Here is a 17,017-nt window from a genome sequence, read left to right on the forward strand (position 1 = left end):
CAGAGCCCGGCGAAAACTCGCAGGTTGCTGGAAGACCTTCTGAGGTACGACCGATGAGAAAGACAGCATGAGCTAGGCTTGAACTCACACGGACGGCATTGGAGACGCTAATAGGTCATTGCGCCGCACTAGCATGCTTACCCCCCGGGCCACGGAGACCCCAAGTATTGATTTGGAGACATAACACTGTTGAAGATGAAAAAACAACTTCGAAAGGACTCGTCCTCTCGTAATGTGTTAATTTCACCAACGTTTTAGTGTTTGTAGACGGAAGTAGACCTCGGTTTGGTTTCTCTCTCACGCTCGCGCTCCCAGCGATACAGAATTGCATCCGTTTAATTCAGTGAACAATAAAGTGTTATTCCGCTCCCCGTGGGGTGTTATTCAGCGGGGGGAAAATGCTCCGAATTATTTTTTACTCGTCGACATCAATAACAAAATTATTCTGCTCCGTGATCGACACAAATTGTTAAACATCACATCAAAGGCGCCAAACAACCAGGACCCTGGGCGCTGTGTGGGTATGCGCTTCCATCCATTTGCTTGCAACAAGATCACCCCACTTGCGTTAAGTTCCGGTTGTTGTGTTATTAACCATAACCTTAACCTGCGACCGGAACACATTCTAGTATTGCAGGTAATCACTGGGCGGACAAGCTAGCGAAACAAGGGCTGTCTCATTTACTTATTGCTCAACATGTGTCTGTGTCTGTTTCAGAAGCAATGTATGTCTTTAAGCGAATTTTATTTCAATTTGGCAGGAAGACTGGGACAACTCCACTAATGGGAGATATTTTTATAATTATAATAACAGTGTTTCTAATTCTCACCTTGTTACTCTTTCTTCCAGGCGAGCAGAAATCCTATGCAACAGATTGAGGACCGGGCACATTCAAACGAATTCTTATTTAAAAAGATTTCATTTACATGATACGGGCGTTGGTGATCATTGCCAGGTTGAGAAAACAATTAAGCATATGTTGTTCCGATGCCCCCAATATGCACTCCAGAGACATCGCTGTTATGCGGAACTACTCTGTGCTGGCATTACACACCCCAGCCCAGACAATGTTTTAAGGTAAAATTATAAAATATATATCGTCTAAGTAAAATATTATTCCACACGGCGTAAAACATCAATCAAATGAATAAATTGATTAATTATGGAACGTAATTTCAGAGACTCTATGTTATCATGCAGTTATATATGGCATGTTTACCACCGTCCACCTTGTGCTGACTTCCTCTTTGGCCATCTGGCAGCAACCTGTGGATGTTCGTCGGTTTTCCCCAAGCTGTGTCCAGTTTCTTCCTCTGTTAAAGTCTTAGGTGTAACTCGACTTAGGATTGACCCTGGATCTACCGCTCCGGATGCAGACGCTCTACCAACTGTGCTATCTGGGCCGGTTATCCGGGTTGTGGGATTTCACCTGCCGGCAGTGCTTGAAATGACACGGTATACTATACCATGCATTTACCCCCATGAATAGCCCATTTTACTAATTTAGCAAGCTAATGACTGAACAATGCACTATATAATTATGATTATAATCCGGTATAATCATTTAAACAGTATGTAATGTGAAGGGCTTTTCCCAGTACCAAAATACTCGTCTTGGGATGCATGATGCGATATTTTCCACATATACATCACACAGCAGAATACTATAAAAGACGTACAGCATAGAGCGTTAATTCAGAGCAAACGAAGACAGAATGATAGTTGGCAAAAGGTCCCAAGTAACCGATGAAATACAGCCTCTTGTCCCTTTACCTCAGTTAGGGTTATTTTAACTGTTCATGAAAATACATAAATAGTAGCCAAAATTACACGCCCCTCCAGCACCATGGCTTAAGCAGAATTAAGTAACAAAAAATTGCAGTTAAGTATATTATATTTTATTAGACGTCATTTGTCTAGAATTCCTCAAAACGAGGTGGGGGGGGGGGGGAGGGGCAGCAATATGTTGGGAGAAAACCGAACAGAGCCCGGCGAAAACTCGCAGGTTGCTGGAAGACCTTCTGAGGTACGACCGATGAGAAAGACAGCATGAGCTAGGCTTGAACTCACACGGACGGCATTGGAGACGCTAATAGGTCATTGCGCCGCACTAGCATGCTTACCCCCCGGGCCACGGAGACCCCAAGTATTGATTTGGAGACATAACACTGTTGAAGATGAAAAAACAACTTCGAAAGGACTCGTCCTCTCGTAATGTGTTAATTTCACCAACGTTTTAGTGTTTGTAGACGGAAGTAGACCTCGGTTTGGTTTCTCTCTCACGCTCGCGCTCCCAGCGATACAGAATTGCATCCGTTTAATTCAGTGAACAATAAAGTGTTATTCCGCTCCCCGTGGGTGTTATTCAGCGGGGGGAAAATGCTCCGAATTATTTTTTACTCGTCGACATCAATAACAAAATTATTCTGCTCCGTGATCGACACAAATTGTTAAACATCACATCAAAGGCGCCAAACAACCAGGACCCTGGGCGCTGTGTGGGTATGCGCTTCCATCCATTTGCTTGCAACAAGATCACCCCACTTGCGTTAAGTTCCGGTTGTTGTGTTATTAACCATAACCTTAACCTGCGACCGGAACACATTCTAGTATTGCAGGTAATCACTGGGCGGACAAGCTAGCGAAACAAGGGCTGTCTCATTTACTTATTGCTCAACATGTGTCTGTGTCTGTTTCAGAAGCAATGTATGTCTTTAAGCGGAATTTTATTTCAATTTGGCAGGAAGACTGGGACAACTCCACTAATGGGAGATATTTTTTATAATTATAATAACAGTGTTTCTAATTCTCACCTTGTTACTCTTTCTTCCAGGCGAGCAGAAATCCTATGCAACAGATTGAGGACCGGGCACATTCAAACGAATTCTTATTTAAAAAGATTTCATTTACATGATACGGGCGTTGGTGATCATTGCCAGGTTGAGAAAACAATTAAGCATATGTTGTTCCGATGCCCCCAATATGCACTCCAGAGACATCGCTGTTATGCGGAACTACTCTGTGCTGGCATTACACACCCCAGCCCAGACAATGTTTTAAGGCCTGGCAAGAAGTCTGGTGGAATCTTCGAAGCTACAGTAAGGTTCCTGCTTCCATGTGCTATGAGAAAATTTAGAGTATAGTTCATTCTCATCTCTATGTTATAATGTATGAATGTGAACACTACTTGGTTTCAGCACTGATCATGGCATGCACCATTCATTAGAATGGAAACGCCATTAAATATTAAATTACCACCACCACCACCGGAACACAGTAAGTAAGCCCAGGCTTGTTGTGTTTGCATACTTTCCATCCCGAAATATGTAGGCACCAAACAGAATTATATGGTATGCAGAAGGAATCTATGCATCGAAACAGAGATAATGCAAGTCGTCAACCAAGATGGAGGTTCTCGGCGGAAGAAACGTTTTGATTATTATTGTACATGACTAAATTGTGACAAATGGTTTTGAATTCTGAATCTTGATAAATTCAATTAATCAGTGAAGAAAAGGCTCTGTGCATTATTGAATGTTTTGAGATCGGTTTGTAAATTTTGATGAAGTTGTGACACACACGTATATAAATGGCACCATTTTATTTGATTTCGTGAAAGAAAGATAAATTTTGTTAACTGAGTCAACTTCCGTTTTATCGATGTATGTGTTATTGTATAACTACCAATGTCACTGTACTAAACCCCAATCATTGATTGGTGGAATAAAGGTCCAAATATAAGGAATCAGGTGTGCTTAGAAATGTCATATTTACATAATGTTTTATTATCTCTTTCAATATACAGCTCAATTAAACTATAGAAAAACAAAAACTTCCCTGCAATTGTTGTCTTTCTGTTTGGCTAATAATATATAGAAACCTTGAAAATCTATAAAATGCCTTTCGTATATTGGTCATAGCATTTATTAATACACCTTACTTTACCATTCATACAGAAGGAAGCCGTATTGGGCCTGTATATACTCCGGGAAGTCGCGGTGTAAGATTGGAGATATGAAGGTCCCCGCACTGAGCAAACCCAGACGATAACCCCGAGGCCGTTTAATTTCGCTGACATTTATTCCGAACAGACGGACAACAAATCGTATGATTTCAGTGTGATTAATAGCAAACAGGAGTGTTTATAGATGACAAATCCCGGGACGGGGCCTCCAGACAGATCCCGAACTGTGATTCACGAGGGTAGGCCTTCGAATTGAGAAAACAAGCAATAATGAGCAGACGACAGGTCGACACTTCCGGTAGTGAGTCGTCTGCTCCGGTGAGAATGTCACGCTGACCTTCAGTATGCGCGAGCCAAACCTTTGAACCACCTCCGAGAGATGGCATCCGCAAATCAGATTAATTGTTATTAGAGCACTGGATACCTGGACAAATTTCCTTATTAGTACAGGTGGGGTATGATTGGCAGGATGCGGTGGGATTTGATGTGCGCATAACACTGTATAAGGTCCCTGTTTGTCATCTCGACATAATGAGTCGCTACATGCAACAAAATATCCATTAACGAACAAATCGGCTTATTTCATTTCCTTGAAAATGTTGTCACGTTCTCATACATCACCCCTGTCAGTCATTTGGGCCTGGCATTGGTGAAGTGGCAAGGCAGGTATAGTTCCTTTGAAATGAAATACAGACATGTTGGTAGGTTTAAGCTCACATACCGTCACATGTTGTCTGGCATCGCAGGATGTTACATGTACATTAGTGTAGCAATTTATAGGTAACAAAGAGCTGTATGCATCTGGAACATGAAGAGCACAGATGTTAAACAACTAAACTGGTTAACTGTTTAAATCAATAAATTGAGTTCATTCGTTAGAGTCAAGCCTGACTGAAGTCATAATTTGAAATTTGTTACAAGCTTATTTACGGATTCTTATGGAGTTGATATTAGAAATACGATAAACACGCTACCTAAAATCCACAATTATGCACGTTTTAGACTTATTTGTCTTTTCAAAAATCGATGTTGAAATCGCTGCCTCAACAGTTACATCTTGCTGAATGGCCACGATATGTATATACTAGTACAAAAAAATATCGATTGTTCACCCAAACGTTCCTAACCAAATCAGGCAATGTTTGTATATAATGTATTCTTGGGGGTATACGTCTTACTGGACGATTGTTTTTAGTGATATGACGACGAAGAGTCATTAGGTGCGTGAGTGTGGTCATGCAATGACAGCTTAATCGGCTCACAACGTCATTATATGTATGTAACGTCTCGGTTGACGCTGGCTATATGGATCCCCTCAATTGTTATGAAAACAATTAAGCTGTCCAGTTAACCTTATTGTACACGCGGATATCTGTTCTTTTGTTCTATTGGCTATTTGAACTATAAATTGTCTTTATTATTTTTCATGTACTAAATATTTCATAGAAGATATGACGCATAAATACAATAGCGGAAAGATAACCACGGATGGTCGGGTGTTGATCCAGGTAAATGTGGGTAGTGGTGACGATTAAATTGTTTGCGGTTTACCTCAGGTTTTGAGTCGCTTTCAACGTTATCTCGATGATATCAGCATTGTATTTCCACGCAGTGAACACGCGGATGATCTATTTATAGGAAAATTCCACCATTGCGCGTAAGGCTAGGCGGTACATACACGCCTCTCCAGTCGTCCTCAAAATGCTTATAGCTTACAACTGGAAGGCACATTGCATGACTTGTCTCTTGCCGGTTCCACCATTTTCAATAGGTTATTATTAAAAAAACCGCAACACATGTTATGACATGAAATTCCCTAGATATAGCCTTCTAATATTACAGATTTTTCAACCCAATTTATGGTAGGGCTGTGATGTTCATGCTGTTTTCCATTTTAAAATGTTGCAATTTATTTTGTTTATTTATTTGGTTATTTTCTTTAAACCATATTCAGAAATATTTCACTTACGCGCTGCGTTCAGTGTCACAGAACCAACGACGTCTTGCAAGTATAACTGGCATACACACAAATGCTCGATGGCTAAATTGGTGAAAGAGAATGAATTGGCCTTTGACCAACGTTAGATTGCTTACACGGCCACTCTACAGCGTTGACCGTTTCTTGTCACCTCGGCGTCACAAACAGCAAGAACGTAGAATTCACAAATTCGTGGCATGTCCGAATCCGGCCATAGCTCGTGGTTCCTATCGATTTGAAAAGTATGCATCTTAAGATGTTGCAACATAAAACTTTTGAATAAATTTAGTTTTTTAGAATATCCATTCGTATGCAGTGAGAAACTTTTATTAGAATAAATGGTTCTCATAGGGATTTTATTGTTTTATCTTTAAATGCAAGAAATGATTATATTTATTGAATCCAGAGATACATTATTTGATTGATTGGTTTGAAGAATTTGAAGAATGTGTAAAGGATTCCGATAGGTAGAAATTGTTTTTGTCGACCTGTACCTGCTCGTGCATGATTACATCTATACGAAAAAGCTAAAAAGGATAATCAGGCTCAATTCATTTCATTTACAGGAACAGTTAGAACAAAACCCTAACTCAGGTAAATTGACAAGAGACCGTATTTCACCCGTTACGTGTGATCATTTGCCAGCTATCACACTGTCGTCGCTACTCTTGTTTTACTTTCTATGATGCATGTCTTTAATTATATTATATTGGTGTTTTAAAGCACACAGCCTGTACAGAGCAAAGGCTGTGAAAGACATTTGTCCATTGGTCGATTTAAAGGAAGCTGCAAGCAGACTCTTAAGTTGATACATTTTAACTTACTTGCTATAGAAAGATATCTGTACATTACCTGAAAAGAAGGATAGTTTCAGTTTTGACATCGTGGGTCACATTCTTAGTTGGATAGAGGTAAACTGAATGGCACTGTATATGTGGTACGTACATATCTCGCTTTGTAGCATTTTGCTTGATCATGTGTGTTGTGTTCAATTCACGTATTAATAGCAAAAAAAGTATAGTATGTCAAGGATATTCCATAACTGATTGAAGGATTTTTTTTTAAAAGTTTTACAATGAAGATAATTCTGGATATGAAATAAATATGGAAGGAGTGTCAAGAACCTCTGCTTTGTAATTGTGGTTGTGTCATTCTATATAGAATTATATAGGGGATGTGTATGCATCGTGTTAGATAAAACCTCCAAGATCATTACATGAACACATGCAAGCAAATCGTAACACAGGCACATATTTTTTAAATAACGGCACCCTATAAAACTAGCTTGGGAGAAGGTATGGATAAAGACTACATTTAAACGCCTTGTTTGTGTCTTTCCGGCATCTAAGCGTGCTGTCCTACATTCGTATACCATTCATGAAAAACCATGAAATGGCATTTCAAGTCGATAATAGCAAGAATCATTTCAAAAACAACCTAAAATAGCAGTTCCAGAATATCTAAGAACTACTATATATAGGTAAATAATGTTAGTATATGAGATGTAAGAAAGATGTAAGACACTCATTGTTCCACGGACATGACAATGATCCAATGCAAATTTCAAAACTCCCAGTCCTTGAATAATGTCAAGGTCAATTAGACCTACATCTATCACTTTATAGGTATATCTTACAAGCGCTTTGATAACAAATGTTCCTAAAAGCATCATGCTGATCTAATAAACATGGATGTTTATTCAGTCTGTTTAGAGAAACACGTTGATCGCCCGAGTGAGACTCCACCTTGTGTAAGAAAACTTTAGACGTTGTACTGCAGACAAAATTGTCTTTTTGGTGTTTTATTTATTTACTTGATTTTGTTACTGTGCTTTACTTGTAAGATTTTATTTATTTATTTATTTGATCGATGTTTTACGCCGTACTCAAGAATATTTCACTTATACGACAGTGGCGAGCATTATGGTAGGAGCAACCCGGCTTACTTGCAAGAAAAACCATAGTGTTAACAACAACTCTATACCACTATATAGATGAAAATAAATCGGATAGGAAACATAGGTTTAAGCCGTAAATACTGATTAAGAAAATCAATTCCGAAGATTGCTATAAAACAATTATAGTATGTCCAGAAAAAGATGCATGTGATCTTTGGGAAGGATTCATGTTTATATTGCGAAAAGAATTCAACATTAAAGTAAAAATTAAGTATTCATTCCGTTGATCTCTACCAATAATAGTTTACACAGATTAAACAAGGAAGGCCATGATTGGAATAAAAAAAAATGTTTTAATGGAAAGCAGTGCTGTAATTTTAGAAGTGAAACCAGAGATGGCTGTTTCCAATATCGAGCCAATGGACAATATCGGATGAAGGAGTTATGTCCCTTCTATTGTGTACCGATGTCGAAATAATCCTCAGTTAGATCAGACTCCGGTCATCTTCACATCAACCAAGTAAATTATAATGACGAAAGGTGACATGTGACATCGGCAATGCTTTCTTACGCAAACTTAGTTTACCCTCGCGTAAATAATGGATTTATTCACGGTTTTACAATTGGCGATAAGGTGGTTTCCGTGATACGTCTGATTTTTTATACGATAATGAAAAAGAATGAAAATATAAAAAAAAAATAATAATAGAATATCTCGCTGGTTCGTTGCATTATTGGAAGAGTCTACGGAAGTTCCGGGTTTCACTGAAATCCGAACGACCCCTCTATACTGAATTGGCCTCCCAGACAGGATACAATAAAGTAAAAAAAATCTCTCAGCGATTGTTCAATATTACAGGTTATGGTGACCTGCGCGCTGATTGTGTGATCACACGTGACAACGCCGAGATCTCGTTGTTTACATGAGTGTGTGAGTTCATGCATATTACGTCACCGTAATGGCGGCTGCGGAGATTGCATAATACACACCTACAGCTCCAGACTGCCTCTCTCAATAAAGGCCAAGCTTTCTCCCCCATGCACACAATAATCAATACAAGTTTCTACCATTTTTTTCTCCCTCTCTCGTCTCGTCTTTGTTTGCTCCCAGCTGACTTGGCATCGTTATCGACGTGGTCTTGAATTAGAATTTAGCCTCCAAAGTTATTCTTTCCCTGTGTGTGTAATTTTTTTTTCTTGCTCTTCCTCTTCTTCCCGCCGTCTTGACGAGCCGGTTATAACGATTACGTCACTATAGCTCTGTCTAGGGCCATTCGTCTGGGGTAGATCCGGACATTTCTTGTCTAGCCGCTGAGATTTTTGCCGACAAAGAGACACACCTGAAAGCCTACATACACAGTCAACAGGTAAGAAACTATGTATATTTTACATCCGCATACGTTAACTCCACAATCTTCATTGTCGCACGGTTGTGAGGACGACCGCGTCGATGGACGGCTCTTTTCAGTCTCATAAATCAATCAATCAATCGATGAATCAATGCGTAGCCCTGTAAGAGAGGACAACAATTAACTTGGTTTGTGTTCTACGTTGCAAGTTGCGTGGTATTAAGTGATTATTGTGTGTCGTGCCGCACGAGTAACGCATAACCCATATCGCAAACCGTATGGCACTGCACAGCTCTGTACACAACTCAGCGGCAGTCATATACACGATTCCCATCGTCTACTAGTGTGATCATGTATTACCCGCAAACCTCCCTTCGTGCGTAACTGTGCTCATCAACTCCACACGCCCCCCCCCCCCCCCCCCAACCAATTTGCCCATCCCATCCCTTCTATTAACAACCAAGGTCACGATAGACAGTTATAACAGTTAAATTCGCCTCAGCCAGCGTAGTAGTCAGGCTACAGGAGAAGATGGATAGCATCAACTGACATACACATACAAGTTACACGTGTCCTATAGCTCCTTTGAGCACATTCGCATGCCTGAATTCTCAATTTAAAGAAAATATTTAGTGAAATAATTTTATAAATTAATGGTTATCTCAGGATATCCATTTAAATATACAGCATCATTCATTCATGTTAATTGAAGGGGCTTATCACAAACTGGTCTATGACCATCTCCCTGCATAGTGTACATCATCTTTTCATATTTATTTCTAAGCAAATCCTTTCTGAGTGTAACACAATCCCTGTTACACCACAAAACCTGCTTAAAGAAATATTATCTTTTCTTACTTACTTGAGGATGATGAACCAGTAACAGTAACATTTCTAAAATATTTCAGCTAAACAAGTTTGCTTGGGGCCATGTCTCACAAACTCGTACCTCACTCAATCTGCTTTCATCATCATTATTTCACAAGGTAATTAAATATTTAGAATTATCCGACCCGAAATCATAATTGCAATTATAAGCCATGCTCCTATCCGGGAAGGGAGTAATTACGCAATTTATTCTTCATTTTTCAACTTCAAATTAAAGGTACAAAATACCAGACTAAAAGCAGATGAACAACCAGTGAAATCCGCAGTGTCATTTCTATTCTATCGTTCTGTTCTAATTGTTCATGTAAATGCTTAAATAATAGCAGCTTCGACGCTTCTTGATGTTAACAACTTATTTGACCTCACTGGTCAAATTATCCCCTCTATCTTGGATCTTTATACGTAAATTTCTTCCTTGAAGTTTCATATTTTGTTATGCATGTGAATAGCTGTACAGTCAAAAGTTTCATCACCATTTGATGTGGGCTATGCTTTTTTATAGTACAAAATAGAGAAGTCTTCCTGCTGGACATTATTCCCGCCTTGTATTCCAGATGAAAAATCGGCATATGTATAATACGCTTCAATCAATCAATCAATCAATAAAAAATAAATATTTTTTTAGATAGTTTAATATGATCGTTAATAAACGATGATATAATTTTTTGGATTTTTTTCTGACCCCAACCTAACAACAAAAGGTAAAGTTTCAAACTGACACTCTGGTGTGAAAGAATCTTAGCTCAGCCCTCTTGGCAATCCTGACGTAAACACAGAGCTCTCCAATGTTGGCCCGGTGAACGGATAAAACATAATTTTGTTCTCATGGCGGAACAATCTCCCAAGTTTGATCCATGTGATGCCCTTGAGAATGGGATCCCGATTGGCTGTGTGGACTTTGCCTGTGTATACGGGGCGGAAACTCTGCATGGTTGACTCTGTTGAAAGTGTATACTGTTTGCATATAACATTGAAATTATTCACGGACTATTCATAGGTTTGGAATTCGAAGTGGATGTCATGCCTAGATTATCAACTGTCTACAAGCGACTTTGCTGTAAGTTTCTAAAATTTGACAGCGAGTATAACGCTCTGCTTGGCAAATATGTACAGAGCGTTAAGGAGATCGAGTGGTCTGTGTCACGACTGTGTATCTAATTCCCACTAACCCTGGGGTACATCGACACGTGATGATGCTTTCAGTCTAAGTCAAACTAAGATAACTATATTTGTATCTGACCTTGGCATTATTCATGGGTTTTTTTTTTATATGAGACTGTAGTTTGAGTTTAGAATTGGATTTGATGCATAGAAAATCTGCTGTCTTAATTTCCTGTATCATTAAAAAATGACGACTGCCTCTCTCCCGCTTGTTACCAATTTTATTTAATGTTCAAATATATTATTTCGTACAATTTCTTTTGGGGAACTGGTGTTTTGGAAAACATTTGGAAATTTGCCTGACGATGATCGATTTGGAACTCCCCTTTACGGTTTATGCGTGTAACCGAGAGGTACATATGATTGTCAAGCCTGACGCTCATATACATGGCTACAGGCGATGCTGTGGCTAAAATATAAAACGTAATTTTAAGCATATGAAAATTATCTTTAGAGATGCCATATTCTGTGTGTGTTTTTTTTACACATAAATATACGGAAAAGTTGTAGTCAAAGCGCATTTTTAGACACATATTTTTGATTAAGGACATTTTATAAATTAGCATACAGTCAAACTCCTGGGATGCAATACTCCAAAAGTGACGGTTAGCCGTAATCATTAAGACAACTCATCATCACTGTCATCATCAACACGCTACCATCGTCACTGTCATCACCAACACGCTATCATCGTCACTGTCATCATTAACACGCTACTATCATCACTGTCATCATCAACACGCTATCATCGTCACTGTCATCATTAACACGCTACTATCATCACTGTCATCATCAACACGCTACCATCGTCACTGTCATCATTAACACGGTACCATCATTACTGTGATTTACTTAGCCTATACCATTCATCAACAATATACATTTATATGCATCCTCATCAAGATTACAAGGAAAGTATTATCTCCAGAGTTGAAAAAGAAGAATCTGCAAACTCACACAATATTGCTGTTATACGTTCACACAATATTGCTGTTATGTGTTCACACAATATTGCTGTTATGTGTTCACACAATATTGCTGTTCTGCGTTCACACAATATTGCTGTTATGTGTTCACACAATATTGCTGTTATGTGTTCAACCAATATTGCTGTTATGTGTTCACATAATTTTGGCTGAAATATAAGAAATGACGAATAAAAATTTAAAGTTGGGCAGCTTACACAGATTGAAAGAAAAAAATCTGCAAAGTTAAAAAATGTCTCTGTTTCTTAAAGAGGAATTAATAATACCGTTAGAAACAATAGTCATCGAGAATGTCATCGAACAGCTGTTAATAGCTGTCCACTAATAATGCTACAGCTGGATACTGATGCATCTCGGTAATTTCGATGAACCAGGGGTTTAAGGAGTTTACAGGCCGTTCTAGTGAAACGTTTTATTACACACTCTTGCAAAATTCTACAGCTTTTTGTACATAAAGACCTTTAGTTGATTCTTAAATTATTTAAAAGTGAACAAATTTTAAAATGATGAGGAAAACATCATCGTTATAGCATCACCGTAAGCATCAACTGGAATACATACCGTCATCATCGTCATCGGTTTCATCGTCAGTATCTTCATCTTCCTCATCATTCTCATCTTTATTATCACAACTAGCATACAAATGTATTAGTGTAATCATCTCCAGCACTCTCTAAACGCTAATTCTTACACAAAGTCTGTTATCTGGGTGATGCTAGAACATATTCTGTTATTATAACATAACAATGTGTCATATTCAACATGATATCCTGTAAGTCTAATAGAAAATTTATGTTGAATTGTTAGAATAGGTGTATTATATTTAACAGAATAATCTGCTACAATAACAGAATACACTCCAGCATCACTCAGAGACCAACTTTCCGTTCAAATATAACATATCATTCTTTTGAGAGCAGGTTAAAGAAGCAAGTATAGGTTAAAAAAGTGATATTTATTTATTTATTTATTTGCTTTGTGTTTTACACCGTTCTCAAGAATATTTCACTTATACGACGTAGGCCAGCATTATGGTGGGAGGAAACCGGGCAGAGCCCGAGGAAAACCCACGACCATACGCAGGTTGCTGGAGACCTTCCAATTAATATTTACAATTACTAAGCAACATTGTATGTTACCATGTACGTAGTATCTTTAAACACATTTTTGTGAAAGCTATATCCTGTCTATGCGCGTAATATTTTATATTTGTTTAAATCGAACAATTATACGGGCAGTCCAGATAAATCTTTGTCCATAGATTTAATAGAATGAAAATTAAATTAAAAGTTTGAGTGTTTTCAGGTGCTTATTATGCAAAACCATGAACATTTCCAAGTATTTCCTGTATACAGTTCGATATAGTAGTATGACCTCTACTATTCGTTTATTTATTTGAGTGGGCCTCCGTGGCTCAGTTGGTTAGCACGCTAGCGCAGCGTAATCACCCAGGAGTTTCTCACCAATGCGGTCGCTGTGAGTCCAGCTCATGCTGGCTTCCTCTCTGGTCGTACGTAGGAAGGTCCGCCAGCAACCTGCGGAGACAGCAGAACCTGGATTCGAACCTGCTACCTCATTGGTGATGGACTGTGACACTTTTGGCAGAAGCTATGAGCTTGGTCAAACATGCGAGGCACAATCAAAGTCTATATAACGTAGGGCTGATACGAACTACACAATTAAACCAGACAGTACCTTTATGGATCATTTACGTCTCTGTCTACCCCGTGTACTCTGTCTATACACAATACCCCGCTTTCTATATATACTTGGCTCGCAAAATGATGGAACGTATATCACGTGGTTCTCTTATCGAATTTAGCGGAATATATAGTTGGCTTGTCTGGATTTACAACAAAACTAATAACCATGGTAATAAGGTTACAGTCATTTGTCCACAGTCTACGACATCTATCACACACGGCCAGCAAGCACGAGTTACCCCGATTGTTTAAGACAGGCTGAATTTGCTTATAATTTGTATATTTATATACATTACACTTGCATATACACTAAATGTATCACTCAATGTATTCCTTCTTTCGATTAAAGCGTTATTTCTGAATCAGCCGATCAAGACGTTGACTTACAGGTTGCGGGTTCGAATCCATCTCTGGTGCTGGTTCGGTTGCGACTTTGAGTCAGGAGGGTAAGTCAGTAAATAGTGGTGGTTTAGCTCTAGTATCGCTACCTAGGTTTTCTCTTCTCACACACCTGAGAGCCGTCGTAAACAAAAATTTCTTGAATACTTTGCTAAGTTTACGCCAATCAGAAAACAAATAACCTGCATTTCGATGTTGTTTCATCATCTATTTAAGAAACAAAAGATTTCTTAAATAGGGAAGTAGGTAGATTTTTATTTTGTTCAAGACTGCATGCTATAAATGGATCCCTTTCTAGAGTACCCCAATGGTAATACAGCTTTTGTTGTTTGAAAGTACACGTCAGATACACACGGAAATTACTGTCGAGCTAGGTATACAGTTGCGGTTTCAGTTAATATACTTTTCGTTTTCCCACGAATTATTTGAGTTGTGATATGTCCCTGTCTGCACCTTGTGCACGATAGATTTGTGAGGAACAAGGTAGAGATGTTTACACATTTTCATTTTTTGTATATTTGCTGATACTTTCTGTTCTTTAATGGATTTTGTCTAATAAAATATGCCCGACGCTTTTATCCATGCATTCATGCAGATGCATTGGTTTTTCTGGGAACATATATGACTAGAATGTTTCAACAACGTTTATAAATTTATTTATTATTTTGATAATAAACGAAGGGAACGATCATTAAGGTCTGTCATTTTTATGTCTTAGTCACGGTCATCTAATGTTGAATGTTCAACTACATACGCTTCATGTACTTCATACCCCAGCGTTTCAGTGGACTATAATTTGAGATACTTTTCAAATATTGAAATGTGTCTGATTTTGAGGTAGAAAATTTCGTGAATCGTTCCTTTCTATAGTGCTGTAAATATCCTGAAATATAATTTGAGTATACCCTGGAAAACATGTGTCTTCCAAAGGACTGAAATATTCAGTGGGCCCTATCACGTATACAAAACTTGTGGATAGTTGTTGGTTTCCCTCGGGCTCCGCTTGGTTTCCTCTCACCATAATGCAGGCCGCCATCGTATAAATGAAATATGGCGTAATACACCAATCAAATAAATAATGATTGTATTATTTGAATTTGTTTTGAAGAAAAAAACGGATGCATACAGAGATATACAGAGATGGTGCTATTTGGCTTCCATCATCAAGGCAAAATGTCCCTTTTTTTTCTTTTTTCGTATTGCTAGGGGTAGCTTTCAATATTCGTACCGGTACACGTCCACAATCAAAGTGACGATATATTATCGTAATCCCGTCAAACAAAACGTCACAGCATAGTGATACTTATTCCAAATGTAGCAATGGATATTTTAAATTTTGTGATGTATTCTCCTGGATCCACCATCGGGATTGAACCAGCGCGTTACCCCTTTCGGAGGTACTGTTTTCGCATACACTCCACTGTATATATCGCGATGAACTGCCCATTAAAAAAATATATATATATAAGAGCATTAACGATGAAAGCGCAAATCAAATAAGCTATTATCCTATAACTTTTTCAACACTGTAAAATAGTTTCGGACGCATAGAAATAAAACCACATTTAGTGCGGCATCTTCTAATATTAAACCGAAAAAAAAACTAAAATTCAACTCCTCTACGACATTTAACGTTCAAATTATTTTTTCCTAAGACAAAAAACACTTTGTACAGCATGATTCTGTATGACAAGTTCTCTGATTTTAATGTATGTACGAAAAATATATGCAAATTCCGGGTATAGATGGTTTGGCATTTAACAAAATACGTTTAAAGGATATATACATAAAACGCTTCTTTTTAATTTCTAAATATGAAGTAAAAGATGTCGTCTGACATATAAAAGTACAGAAAGTCTTCATAGCTTTCTTTTTTGAAGCGTAAAATTGGCTTTAAACTACAGTTTTCTTAAGGCTGGAGCAGCCAGTCAAGACATTTTAGCCTGATGTGGTGTGGCCAACGGTAAAAGCTGCCAAAACAATTTTGTTGGTGGAGAGCCCCAAGTGGGGGCGCCATGCTAGTCCTGCCTTCCAGCATGTTCATCGATGACGTCTTTTCCGAATATTTCGGACCATTTACGGCAAATATGCATAAATCACATGGGATATTGCAGGAAAAATATAAACACGTCTATTGAGAATTCAGAATTAAAAGTTCACTAATATACAGTTGCAGAATGTCCGAACAAAATGGCTGTGGGCTTACAGGTTTGTTCACGCCGCTCCTCCGAAACAACCAAAGTTATGTTAGTTATTGTCTACTAATTATAGATATGTTTGTTTGAGAGCGGCGTATAAAATAAATGAAGGAGGCTGTATACTTAATATGTAATACGAAAGACTGTACACAGCATATACATACGAATGAAGTGGAGAATTGCGCATATTTTTTATCTCATAATTTGAAGAAATAATAATAATAAGAAGAAAAAAAAGCATAGGTAGTGAAAACAGATCAGAGGCGACTGTGATAGTTGGCAAATGGTTGCATGTAGCGCGTGAAATGCCTCATCAGTTACGGTTTTATTTTAACTGTCCATTTAGATGCTGTCTTACTTCTTTTCTTTAGATTCAGGTGTCTTCTTCAAATCCAAATCTAGATGTATCAGAGATTTCCTCTTTTTCTGAATTATGAATTTCAAATTGGCCATTTTTTATACATTGTTTATTTATTTGTGCAACTTTTAAACA

Source organism: Liolophura sinensis, chromosome 12 (assembly GCF_032854445.1).
Source record: "Liolophura sinensis isolate JHLJ2023 chromosome 12, CUHK_Ljap_v2, whole genome shotgun sequence".
NCBI classification, from domain to species: Eukaryota; Metazoa; Mollusca; class Polyplacophora; order Chitonida; family Chitonidae; genus Liolophura; species Liolophura sinensis.